At 37.2% G+C, this 13,370-nt stretch overlaps 1 protein-coding gene across 2 annotated transcripts in view; it reads right to left on the bottom strand.

The window, feature by feature from the left end:
- The window catches only part of LOC127433672 (exonuclease mut-7 homolog), a 67,053-nt gene that overhangs the window by 31,367 nt on the left and 22,316 nt on the right, over positions 1-13,370 (bottom strand). The window contains exon 20 of one of the 2 annotated variants that reach the window (XM_051685764.1): positions 8,790-13,262. The exons of the other annotated variant lie outside the window; for it this stretch is intronic. The gene's annotated coding sequence lies outside the window, so the exon portion shown is untranslated. Of the gene's footprint in view, positions 1-8,789; positions 13,263-13,370 lie in introns of those variants that run through there. 2 annotated transcript variants of the gene reach the window in all.

Genomic DNA, 13,370 nt, shown 5'->3' with positions numbered 1-13,370 from the left:
CAGGTCTTTGGCATTTAGAAGCTGCTAGTTTAGGACCTGTGAGGAAGTCTGTTTCTCAAACTAGAGACTGTGATTTACTTGTCTTTTTGTTGTGCATCTGGCCATCCACTTCCCCCTCTATCCTGGACAGAGATTATTTTTTCAAAACAGTAATGCATGGAATATCCTTCATCTCTCTAAAACAACAGACTTTAGGAGAAAATAGAATGTCAGGAGAAATGTGTTTCTTTTTGCCTATTTAAAAAAAAACATTTTGACTTGCAAATGTAAATCAACTTGTAAGAACTCAATAGCTCAGTAAATGGGGAAAAACCCACTGTATTGTGATTTCCGCATGGATGCGCAACCATTTTCAGTTGTTCTAATAATAAGAAAATTTTACAAAGTTTTACCAAATTAGCACTTTAAAATGCTTTTGTAAGGAATAGGTGACAGTATATGTTTGCCATCATGGGTAAAGAAAAAATGGATTAAATACCTAACCCTAACCATTTCAAACCATAAAAAAAAAGTGCAATTAATGATTTTGGCAGTATTTTTGATCAATTGAATGCATCCTTGGTGAAAGGAAGCATCAGTTTCTTTCAAGAACAAAAATGTCTTTATGTTCTAAAAATGGAAGCGTATATACTATATACAGTATAATATAACTTTCATAAAGTAACTTGTAACGTAATTACTTGAGTAGTTTTTCTGCAAACTAATATTTACTCTTACTTGAGTCATAATATTTCTCAGTAGTTCTACTTCTACTCAAGTGAATTACTTCTTCAGTAGCAATACTTTTACTTAAGAAAAACAGTAATCTTTCCACCACTGCCTGTTCCTAAATAACATAAAAGGGTGTTTTTCAACGTTTTGTCATTTCTTGTGAAATTCATGAAAATTATCAGCACAGTGTCATTTCATGTCATTGTGTCATTGTGTTAAACAGATTTCTGTGGTGGAAATGACGGTGATGGAAAGACATTGTTAACGTTTTTGAAATTAAAGGGCCAAATCCTTTGTCTCGCTAAGGCTTTATGCTAATACAATTAAATAATATTTTCACACTTTTGCATAATTTAGCATAATCACAAAACTGATTGGAAATGATGCCAAATAAAAGTATTCTATTTAACTTGAATTGTCTTGTTTTCTTCAAACATAATTTATCCCATATTTCATTCCAAACATGCTCTTTACTGACACTCTTGTTGACATGGTTAACAAGTACAATGCAAAAACTTAATTGGGGCACAATTGGGGGAACATTTATTTAAATCACTTTCACCAAAAAATACTGAAACAATTTTTATTTACCTCTTTGTTTGAAATGTTATAGTTTTAAACATGTAATAATTTGTTTTATTACAATGGATTTTCTTATTGAAAAACTGAAGTCTGTGTCTGGGACAAGGCTAAAACATTAAAATCTATACACAAAAGGCTTTTGAAAAGTACAAAAAATAAATAATGAAGGCCTGGTAAAAAGTTTCTAAGTAAGTTTTAATGTGAACTATAAATAACAAAAAAGTAAAAAGTTTAAATGTATTAGTTTTGATAAAAATCAACCCATGGGATCAACCCATGGGAAGTTAAAGAAACACCCAAAAACAAAACAAACCGTGGTTGGTCACTTCACATGTTAGTCAGACATTTTCTTCCCATATAAGTGGGTTGTTCTTGGCCAGAATATAATGCAATCTAAACCAGACTTTATGCCGATAGTCAAAAGTCTAGCTACACAAGACTAGACTGAACCATCCTCTTTGGAGGTCGAAAGAAGAAAAAAAACAAAGGAAAGAAAAATCGAACAAGATTCCTGTGGGTTTTAAAAGACGTACTTCATATGACCTTTCCATCCCCTTCTCATCTTTCAGTCTCTCAAACACGCACAGATTCAATTATTCTCACACTGACTTTCTCTCTTGCACTTTCCCACACACACACACATACACACACACCTCCTGTGCTTCAGGCTCTGCTCCGGTGCAGACAGCTTGTCAGTCAGTATGTCAGCATGGCCCCAGAAACAGGAGTCATTGGCTGTTTGCCACACACACACACACACACACACACACACACACAGTGGGAAATATTTGGGATGGTTTCCCTCAGAATGTCTTGGCATGTCTCAGGAATGTCTCTCTGCTCTTGTCTCTAACTCTCTCTCCTTTCCCTTTCCTTCTGGCCCTATACAGGCAGGGGTCGGGGTAGAACGGCAAGGCAACAGCCTCTCACAAACTGTATGCCTGTCTTTGCACTCATTGACCTAGATTGAGTTTTTCATTTAATTACAGTCAACATGAAACCGCATTCATAACCCATTTTATGAGCCTGATCTCATGATAATTATGTGACTGTGGCAACATTTTTGCAAAATGACATTTCGTGGCTTGTAATGCGGCAGTCCCGAGATGAAACGTCCACTGTGAGGCACTAAAAGAGGGTTTTCTCCCAAACACATTTGAGGGTTTTAGGTTAATGCTTTATTGAATTTTAAATCAACATAACCTACCTCCCTACTCTAAACCTAAACGTAACTGATAGTGTCATAAAAAGCAAAAGAAATGGAAGCATCCATGTCATTTTGTGATAATTCTATGACACTTTTGGCTAACGTGTCAACTTGCGTACTATTCAGGACTAATTTTTTTTCTGTGGAAATTAGCAGCTTGGACATTCTGTTATAAATATCTACTTTTGTGTTCCACTGAAGAAAGAAACTAATATGGGTTTTAATAGACATGAAAGTGAGAAAATTATGGCAGAATTTTTATTTTTGGGTGAACTATTCCTTTAAGAAAGTAAATATTGTAAATTTGTATTTGACCTTGACTTGAAACACAATGAACATTTGGTTTAGACCACAAATTACACAATAGGATCAAATGTGTCAAGCGAAAATAGTAGAACAGAACAGAAATATGCTTAAACAGCCAAGAGTGTTTTGCAGAATTTCTCCAATGCAACAGAACCTCAACGCTGATCGATATTTTACGTTTTTTCACTTCTTCTCAACCTTTTGAAGTTCAAAGACATATAAATCCTTCTTTCAAACACCCTCAAGCTCTCTCTTCCTCTCTTTCCTTCTATCTTCTCACATCGTTTCTGTTCCTATTCACCCCCCTAAGCCGAGGTCCACCACAAACCTGCCCCCCACCCTACAGCCCCCGTGGGAACTCCAGAGCTAGTGCCAGTGCAGCGTCAGCAATACAGAGAACCGCGTCTGGCTGCCAGTCTCACTTCTAAAAAAAGGCTCAGCAGTCATCTGATGCTGCCGTATGATGATGGTTTCGAGTAAATGCAGAAAGTTGGGCTTTGTGGTTTGGATGACATCTGTGGAGCAAAATTTGTGGAGTTTTTTTCAGGGCTGAAATCAGAGAAATGCCCGGGATCAAGTATTGGCCATGTAAGTCCAAATCAATGTCACAATTATGAAATGGTATGAGCGGAAATGATTTGAGTAACATGGTAATGTGTGAAGGATTGCATGGTATGACTGCATACTAGATCGAGAAGTGGTTCTCCGTATGAAGAACATGGGGTTTGTTTCGAGGAATCATAACCATGTTGACCAAAAATATTTAGTGGTGTTTGCCGAGGCAAGCATGACTATTACTATTCCTCATACTTACGGAATAAAGACTCCGGCATGTATCTCACAATGGTTGTGCTCCAGTTATGACTTTTACCTCAAATTGTGCATGGCTTCGTTTCCCGATAATGAGGGATCTTAGCTCTTAAGATCATTCTCTACCAGTGAGGTTACGAACGTTCCTTCCTAGGGTTGGGAGCCGATAACTGAATAAGAACCGGTTCCATAAAAAAAAAAAAAAAACTGAATTGGATGATTTTAATGACTTTCGATTTCGTTAGTGGTTCTCAAACATAAATTGTTCCGCCATGGCTAAAGGGGACACCATGCTAAATTATTCTGACAGTGTTTCCTGCCTTACCTTTCAAGACCCTTCTCCAAGCATTCACCAGCACTGCAACAGAGCTACTGAATCAGCAGTTCAAAACATACAGCATGACCAGTGCAAATGACCAAAATGATATGCGAGATCTATGGTGGAGTGCAAGAATGACAGTGATTAACAACTGTTACCAAGTCTGTTCTTTGCACAAAGACTTGGAATATAGTGAACGAGTCCAAGAACAATCTGCTAAACTTTTCCTTTTGTGTTCCACAAAGTAAAGTTGCACAGATTTGGATCTACATGACGATAAGTAAAAGATTACCATTTTTATTTTATGGTTGAACTATTCCTCATAACATTAAAGGGGTCATTAAATGGAGAATCAATTTTCTTTGATATTTAGACATATAAGAGGTAACTGTACTATAAAAAACATACTGTAAATTTCAGAACTCAAAACTTCCTCCCCAGTCTAAAAAGAGCATTTATTGTTGCCACCCTGCTGAAACATCTTGTTTTGAAATCTGTGTGTTCGTGACGTCAAAAAACATTGCTCTTTTGTATTCACACATCCCACAACATGTATCATCGCACCCTTGGCCCCGCTCACTGGCGCACAGTTCGAGAGAGGAGGACAGACAGGCCCAGTGTGGCTAACTATTCCTGAATACCAAAGGGGACCCATCTGGACTATTTTTTATTATTTTGTATATTAACATGAACTACACAGACTCTTTGACTGCCCCCATTGAGAGGGACCATTTGAACATTGAGAGGGACCAAATATGGGTCAAAACGGGGGGTGGAGGGGGGGATGGTTTGGGAGGGGGGTCGTAATGTTTCATTACACAATGCATAATAACAGTTCAAATTAATGCACATATAAAAAAAAAAAAAAGTATATTCAGTGTAGGGATGGAACGGTGTGAGTTTTTGATGGTTAGATTACTGTCTGAAAAAAAAAAAAAAAAAAAAAAAAAAAAATCGCAGTTAACCGTATTTTACAGTTATATGGACATTTTCTTATTATGCAACAGAACTGATGCAAAAAATGCATATCATATAACAATTGTCTAAACGTCTAAGTGGACGTATTTCTGTGGGATATGTGGACGCTAAGGGAAGCCCTATAATAAGAAAACTGATAAATACACACACACACAAACATAAAAAATAGGAGGTAATAAGAGACGCTCCAATCTAGGCATGACGCCACTTATTCGCATACCGAGCTCAGTGATGTGCTTAAGTGTAAACAGAAGTGCGTAAGTGTGCTTCAAAAGTGCGTAAATGTAAGATTATTGTGGGTGCGCAACATGTAGTTTACGGCATTAAACAGTTTTTACTCCTGCATCAGTTTATTAAAGCAATCCGTTGTCTGTCAGACACCCCAACATAAAGAATCAGCAACATACTCTAAATACTGTCCGCAACACCTTACAAATAAACATGTGGACTACACACATTCTGTTGCATAAATTACATCCATCGTCTTCAGTCAGTCATTTAAATGCTCCCTAACAGCCGATTTAAGTCGCTTTTTTGATGGATATGAGTCTGGTAGTTCGAATTTCTCCGTTATATTTTGGAATTCATGTGTTTAAGCTTCAGTTTCAAGTGAATTGAAAGATCATGTTCAGTTCGTGACACCTGGCCATTAAAGCACTATGCGGTCACTGTCCGTAACCAGAGCAACTGCTGCAGTACCCACACAGGCACAAGAGTTTTCCCCATTTAGGCTTACAAAATCTTACGAAAAACTATTTTATATTATGTATTTATACATTATATCTAATATTTTTGTAAACAAAGCATTTCAACCGTGGATTCTAAACTCTTACAGTTAAATTAGCCATATAATCGCGACACCTTTAACATCTTCACTGACTCCACATGTAACTCATGTGTTATATTACATGTTTTCTAAATTCATACGAAAGTTTTGTGTGGGTAACAGACCTACAGACCAAAATTGCATGTTGTCAGCCACTGATTGTCTTGTGAGTTTTATTCCTGCAGGGGGCACTTGACGCTTCAAAACCGGATCCTCCATTCATCCACATTTAAATCTAAGAATGCTTTATATCCATTTGGAGACATTTTACACTGGATAGTTATTTTTAATAAAAACTGATAATTGCAAGGATTCCTGAATGAAAATCCACCTCAGTATTATCTATAAAATCATTTTTAAAAATCCTCATCCAGTAATAAAAAACGACTGTGAGTTCATGCATCCTGGCCAGCGCTGAGTAAAATAACAGGTACCACGTGACACCGCCGTCTAGTTCGTCTAGACACCAATTCGTACAACGGAGGGGGGACCAGTTTTTTGTCTCAATATGACAGACTCACAGCCACACAATTGCATACGAAATTATTTTTAGCGTTGATAAAAATATATAAACAAGGGCAGATGCATGATTGGTGGGGACAAATCATCCCCTTCACAGCATTGGTGGGGACGTGTGCCCCTCGTCTTCCCCAATTCTACGCCAGTGTTCAGATGCAATGTGTTGGATGTGCATTATGTGTAAACCCTGACATTTTTTTTATAATGTTGAGGGGCTTGTTCATTCTCTTCCGATTGAGTTTGCTGAAATTGAGGGGCTGCATGATGTCAGCCAATCATAACAGTGGCCGTTTACGTTGAAGTTTTAAGGAGGCACTTAGGCCAAAACCGAGCGTTTTAGACAGAGGGACAAAAACATGGCGGAAAATGATCATATATTACTAAATTGTGACTGTTTTGGTGCACTTTTATAACATTATCATCGGACCTCAGGGAAGATAATAAAATTATTCAAATATAGCACTTCATGACCGCTTTAACCGCATCCATGTGTGTCTGTAAAGTGTTGACAGTAACTTCAGTGAGTATGTTAAGTATATTCCTGACAGGAAACATGACATGCTACTGATCTCAGCTCTAATCCATTTAGCAGTCTAGTCAGTGTGGTGACACATTTGAACTCTGAGCCTGGCTTGTAGAAAAAGAGGAATCCACTGGAAGGGCCATTGATAAAGCAGTGAGAATAGAGTGAGACAGACAGATATATTGCAGGACAGAAAGAGAGAGGGGATTATGGCGGGACGGGCAGGGGAGAGGTTAATGATTGGCAATGAGTATCAATGGGCCACACAGCGGGCTCATAAGGGCTTCAGGAATGCCTCTCACAGTGCCGGGGGACACGTCACCCAGCCACTGTTAATCAAAGGACTTTACAATCAGATAACAAAAGGGTTAACTTAGCATGGGTGGGCTTTCACATACCAGCCCTGGGGTGCACCTCCAAAATGGCCTTCTTTCACCATATCTTCAGAAGCGATCCAATCACTTTGGGTGAGAAACAGATCAATATTGAAATCCTTTTTTTACACTAAATCTCCACTTTCACTTTCAGAATGTGAAAGTAAAAGTGGAGATTTATAATAAAAATGACTTAAATATTGATCTGTTTCTCACCGTCACCCATCATTTAGCTTCTGAAGATATGGATTACACCACTGGAGTCTTATGGATTACTTTTATGCTGCCTTTATGTGATTTTTGGACCTTCAAAGTTCTGTTCACTATTCACTTGCTTTGTATGGACCTACAGAGCTGAAATATTCTACTAAAAATCTTTGTGTTTAACAGAAGAAAGAAAGTCATATACATCTGCAATGGCATGAGGGTGAGAAAATGAGAGAATTTTTGGGTGAACTACCCCTTTAAGTTATCCGAATGTCTGAAGTGGATGTTGGCTAATGAGAAGAAACATAACAGACACAAGTTTTCAAAGCAGAAATAAAATTCAGCACCAAAGGGATTAAACAAAAGTGCCAAAATAATTAATAAACAGATAAAAATAGACATTTGAGAAAAGTGATATGGAGGGAGTAATTAAATTAAATTAAATTAAATAAATCTTAAGTGTACAAAGACAGATAAAGTCATAAATAACAGAGCTATGGTGTCATATTATACCAAAAATTCTATAAAGACACCGAAATTCGTTCACACATTCCAAGTTTGTTTTTTTGTTGGAAAAGGTGGACAGATTTTTTATGTAAATTCCAACATCTGTTTGAAAAAACAACTGCAGATAACGCTGGCTGTTGCATATGGACTAATGCATGTTTGTCTTAAGCATTCCATGCTGTGATGTGCACAGAACGGGGGCAGCAGGGCCACAAGCCCCTGCCCCTTTCATTCACAAATTTAAAGGCGCCCTTCTGGTTGTCCAGAATTTTTTTTTAATCATTTAATTAAAATGGTTAAATAAAACAAAATTTAAATCTCACAATAATCTCACAATAACAGTAATAATGTGCTATTATGAGGTTTCTTTGTATATCGTGAGCATATTAAAGAAAATTAAGCTGAGGTGCCTTTAACAGCACATGCTACAGCAGATCAGGGGTGGATTATCCTCCCTATGCCCTACTCACTCCAAAGTGCAGAGCCCTTGAAGTGTGTACTCTGAAGGGAACACAGAATTACTGTATGAATGTATCCTTCGTCTTGTGGAAGGGCCCGTTCATTTTCTTGCTTTCGCTTGGAACGAGCTTTTGAGTGGCACGGAACATCAAAAGTATGCCAAAACATGTTTTTGTATTATTATTTAAGGGAGTAATTTCCTCATTTCTTTTCTGTCTGCAATGCAGGCAACAAATATAATAAATAATATGTATCCTACATTTCAACATTCAAATACTTTAAACTCGTTTTTAATGCTACAGTCATTTAATAAATGCTTTAGAATCCAGAAATGTCATTGCTTGCATTGCTTTTGTTTATTAATGAAACATACAGTTAGCACTTTGGCTGTGTACTCACAGAACGACACAGACACACTAATGCAGAACTATAAATGCAAACAATAAAATGTCCATTTCATGTATTGTGTTGTAAGTTCATCAACAGATTAATCCTCGACTGATATTTCTGAAATCACATGGCACACCTGCAGTGTGGACAGATTTATTAATTATAATGGGAGCGGTAGCGTCGTTTTCAGTGATAGAAATTGAATATGTCTTTTATAGAATACTGCCATTAACTGAAGGAGCTTTCTGATTCAGGCAAAGCCAGTTAGGTTTTTGTTTAAACTAACAGACTAAATCACTATCAGAACAATACCATGGTATTCTTGACTGAATGATTATATTCATATTTCATGATACTGTCTTAGTACTCAAAGATACTTCAAAAAATACCATGGTTTTACTATGACACATTTCAAAAACATGGGATTATCAAAGACCATGTCTGAAAAAAAGTGTAAAAAAAAAATGTTTATAATACAAGAAAAATGCTTAAATACTCAAAAAAGCAAAGAATTAGTCAAGTATATATAAGTGCTACTCTTTAAAAATAAATAAATAAAATTTAAAAATCAGTGCCCTTATCCTTAATATAGCATTACAGGCTCGCTATAATGTCACCTGTTCTATTGTATTTTGCCAGATATTCCAATCAATTTCTTCTAATAATCCCAGATACAAACAAGCATACTTCTCCATTTCCACGTCGTCATCTGATGTTTCTTACGATTGCAATTATGTGAAACTAAAATGACAGTAAGCTGGCCAATTTCAATAAATTACCTTAATACTCTTTCCATTTTACACAAATGTGGGGACATCTGGGACGCGAAAGGTACACAATTTGTGATATACACAAAATTCTGTATGGAAACGTGTCAATAGCAGAGTTCTTTTGCACTAAATCAAAACTTATGCAACAAAGTGTAAGAATGACGTCATCACGCACACCGTTTTATTGGAAAAAGGCCATTTGAATGGAAATAAGCAGGAGACAGCACTTTTTTTTTTACGCACTTCCACTTTGTCGAGAGCAGAACAGTGCAAAAAGTGGATGGAAACTTGGTTATGGAAAAGAATAGACTCAAAAGAACAATCTGCTCAAAAACAAGAGAAATACCTAGCCACTGAAATTATTACTAAATATTGACCAAGCTTGGAGACCAGATTAGACTGGTTTAAAAGTGGCTGGGTACCTGCACATTTTGTCGACAACTTTTGAAAGGACTTGAACTTATTCTGTTCCTGATCTGTGCGAAATGTAGACACAGCAAACAGGGTTTGCACATTTTCATGACTTGTGATTGACTCAAAATTATTTTTAAAAATTATTTTTAAGTACACTGATTTGCTTATGAATCTGCTTTGACTGATTCATTGAAAATAACGGACTCAAAAAAACAAAACAAAAATACAATCTGCTAAAAAATTGGACATCACTATGACAATAGCACAAAAGCAATATCTAGCCAATGAAATTTTTCAGAGCAGAGCATAACTAGAAAAATGTATTTGAACTATATTTGCATTACTTTTAGGGTTTTATTATTTTAAAACACTGATATTTTTTTTCCATAACCATGCAAAACCTGCACAAAGAAATATACAACACATTCAATTTAATATCCACACAAAATATATGAAATATATAGCACTATACTATTCACATTGAAGTACTGCTTAATTACGACAATATTTACATGATAAACTACAAATGTGACAGACACTTCTGATGAGGCATTACAAACAGCTACCCCTTAGGGTCCCAGGGAGATTGTATTCTGTGGGTTCATTGAAACTCTCATGATCAATCTGTTACATTTTGTTCAGGAAAGCACAAAGACAGCAAACATGGAGGTGGATGAGACCTCGGGCAACAAATGGTGAAATGCCACAGATCAGGATGGGAGCCGGTGGCCACCCACACAGTAGGTAGATGGCCGAAACGCTGACACATTTGTGGAAACCACCTCCCGTGCTGAGCTTAAACGAGCCATGTCTGCAATTCTGTATCGGCAGTGTTTCCATTCCTTTGTGGCTGGAGGTGTGAACTTGGTGTGGTAGAAAGTCTAATGAGTGGTATGAGGTGTGTTGCAAATGATGTGTGCAGAATGGTGTAGTCACCGAGTTGTTTGGATACCTTGGATTAACAGTTACAACATCAACAATAGGCTGTACAATGCATTATTAAAGAAACTGATCACCCAACAAATTAAAATTCCACCATTTACTCACCCTAGTGTCATTTCAGACCTATTTGACTTTCTTTCTGTGTCTGATCTCATGAAAATTACGTGACTGGTGACATTTTTGCAAAATGACATTAAATGGCTCCTTCTACATGTATTGCGGCAGTTCTACGTTAAAATGTCCATGGAGTGGCGCTAAAAGCGAGTTAAATGTTCTCCCTAACAGAAGATGTCTTTAAAGGGGTCATGACATGCTTTTTATTATTATTTTAATATGTTCCTTGAGGTTCACCTACAGTATTAGTAATGTTTTTTGTACAAAAAACCGTCATATATTTGTAAAACATGATCATTTTCCACACTCATTCTGACCCTCTGTAAGAAACGCTCGGTTTTGGTGCTGCTTCTCCTTTAAGACTTGAAAGTAAATGCACACTGTTATGATTGGCCCTCTGCTCTTGATTGACCTGCTCTTTCTTTGCCATCTCACTGCTCACCGCTACTGGGCAGGCTACGGAAGTGATAAGGTAAAGTAGGCATTGATGTGTTGTTAAGGAGGCGGTCAGATGCAAATGACCCCTTAAAGCTGCTGTAAGCGATTTCAGCCGTTCTACTTCCACAAGACTGAGCAGTTGAATTAGCCACGCCCCCTCTTTCCAAAACCCTGAACGCCAATGATACCAAAATAAGCTTTATTGAGAGTAGAAATGTTTGTTAAAAACAACAGCTGCAAAATTGCACCCTCAACTGACAACTTTTATGAACAATATGGCATAAAAATGACATTATGCCTCAATAATTCGCTGCAACTACAATACTATGAGAATGCGCAAAATGATTGACAGGCAGAAAGCATCACTGTCTGCGGACCACGGACACATTTTTTTTTCTGTTTACAGAGTCTAGTGCTGTCACAGAGACCGCTGAGATATCTCACAACACTTATTTCATTAATATCTTTCAGGGAGTAGGAACATTTTTAGCTTACCTTTCCATGTAAAAATCACTTACAGCACCTTTAATGCACTTTTCAATTTAAAATCAACAAAACCTACCTCCCTACCCTAAACCTTAAATCCCTAAACCTAACCAATAGTGTCATAGAAAGCATATGCAAAAGCAACCATGTCATTTTGGGTTCTCCTATGACACTTTCGGTTCACGTGTGCTCTTCAGGAAGCAAACTCCGGTCCTTTGCAGTGCAAGCGCAACGCTCTATCTGTTGAGCTAATGCGCAATTTGATCGTGCACAAACAAGCATACAAAGCAAATGTTAAAAAACTACTGCTTTACAAATCATGCACTATAGTAAAATTGTTTAGATGTCATTAGATATCATTGTGAGGAACAGGGCCAAAAATGTGTGTTTATGAACTGAAAATCTGCCGTTTGTGTGAAAGGGAATAAGAGTCGTTGTTGTACTGCCTCTAGTGTTCATTTTAGTAGGAATCTGCCGCTATACATACAAAAAACCACGTAAAAGAAACACATTCTTATTTGTGTGAACTATTAGTTTAATAACTAATTCTAAGAAATCCTAAGAAATCTGCATAGACCCTTTCATGCATAGCTAATCTTTATGCATACATGTATGTCAGTATTTATGTCTATGCACGTATAAATAATGCTTTTTATAGTGCCAATTGTACACCTGATTTTTAAAATCACGAGTAATAAATACATGTAGACCTGCGGTGGTGCTGGAGGTGCAGTTCCAATGCAGATAAGATATTACAGCAGGAATGAGTCAGGCAGCTATCTGCCTCCATCTCTCTCTGTCACACACCGTAGTCTGTCTCTGCCTTTGTTTTTCTACATGTAATCTCTCCCTATATCTCTCCTCCTGTCCTCTCTTGCAGTCAGCCTTCTTTCTCAGCTACCCATTCCACTTTTTATTTATCCCCTTCACCTTATAACATCACTATGACTGCTCATAGTATTAAACTACAGTAAGTATTAAACTTCAGTGCATAACTCATTCCAGACCTTTTGCACCATGCACATGAATGATACCTCAAATCGTGCGGCTTGTTGAGAAGAGGTGCGGTTTTACTTTTCTTAGTAATCAGACTTTGCATTTGAGCCTGTTGGATGATAGAACAACTGAAAAATCCCATAGGCTTGCATTGAGCCATATCTATATTTTCTGCATCCCTCCATTAATTGGTTATTTCCTTATCCAAATCCATTGTCCAAATTCCGATCATCACTTATGTGAGAGGAAATGCCTAAAACACAGAAGAGATGCTGTGCCTCCTCCTCTTGTTCTAGCGAATTCCGTAGTGGCACCTCAAGCCAATGATTCACAGGATAAGTGTCTATCTGCTGGAGCTTCCTTCCTGCCTCACAACTCTTATGTCTGATGATAAGACACAAATGTCTTGAGACAGTGTTATTTAAGTTCGAATTTAAGTTTGAATGCTGATAAAAGCAATAGTTCACCCAAAAATAAAATTTTGTAATTGTT

This window comes from Myxocyprinus asiaticus, chromosome 43 (genome assembly GCF_019703515.2).
Source record: "Myxocyprinus asiaticus isolate MX2 ecotype Aquarium Trade chromosome 43, UBuf_Myxa_2, whole genome shotgun sequence".
Taxonomy (NCBI): domain Eukaryota; kingdom Metazoa; phylum Chordata; class Actinopteri; order Cypriniformes; family Catostomidae; genus Myxocyprinus; species Myxocyprinus asiaticus.
Note: the sequence above shows the minus strand (reverse complement) of the source record. Positions and strands in the feature narration are given on the sequence as shown.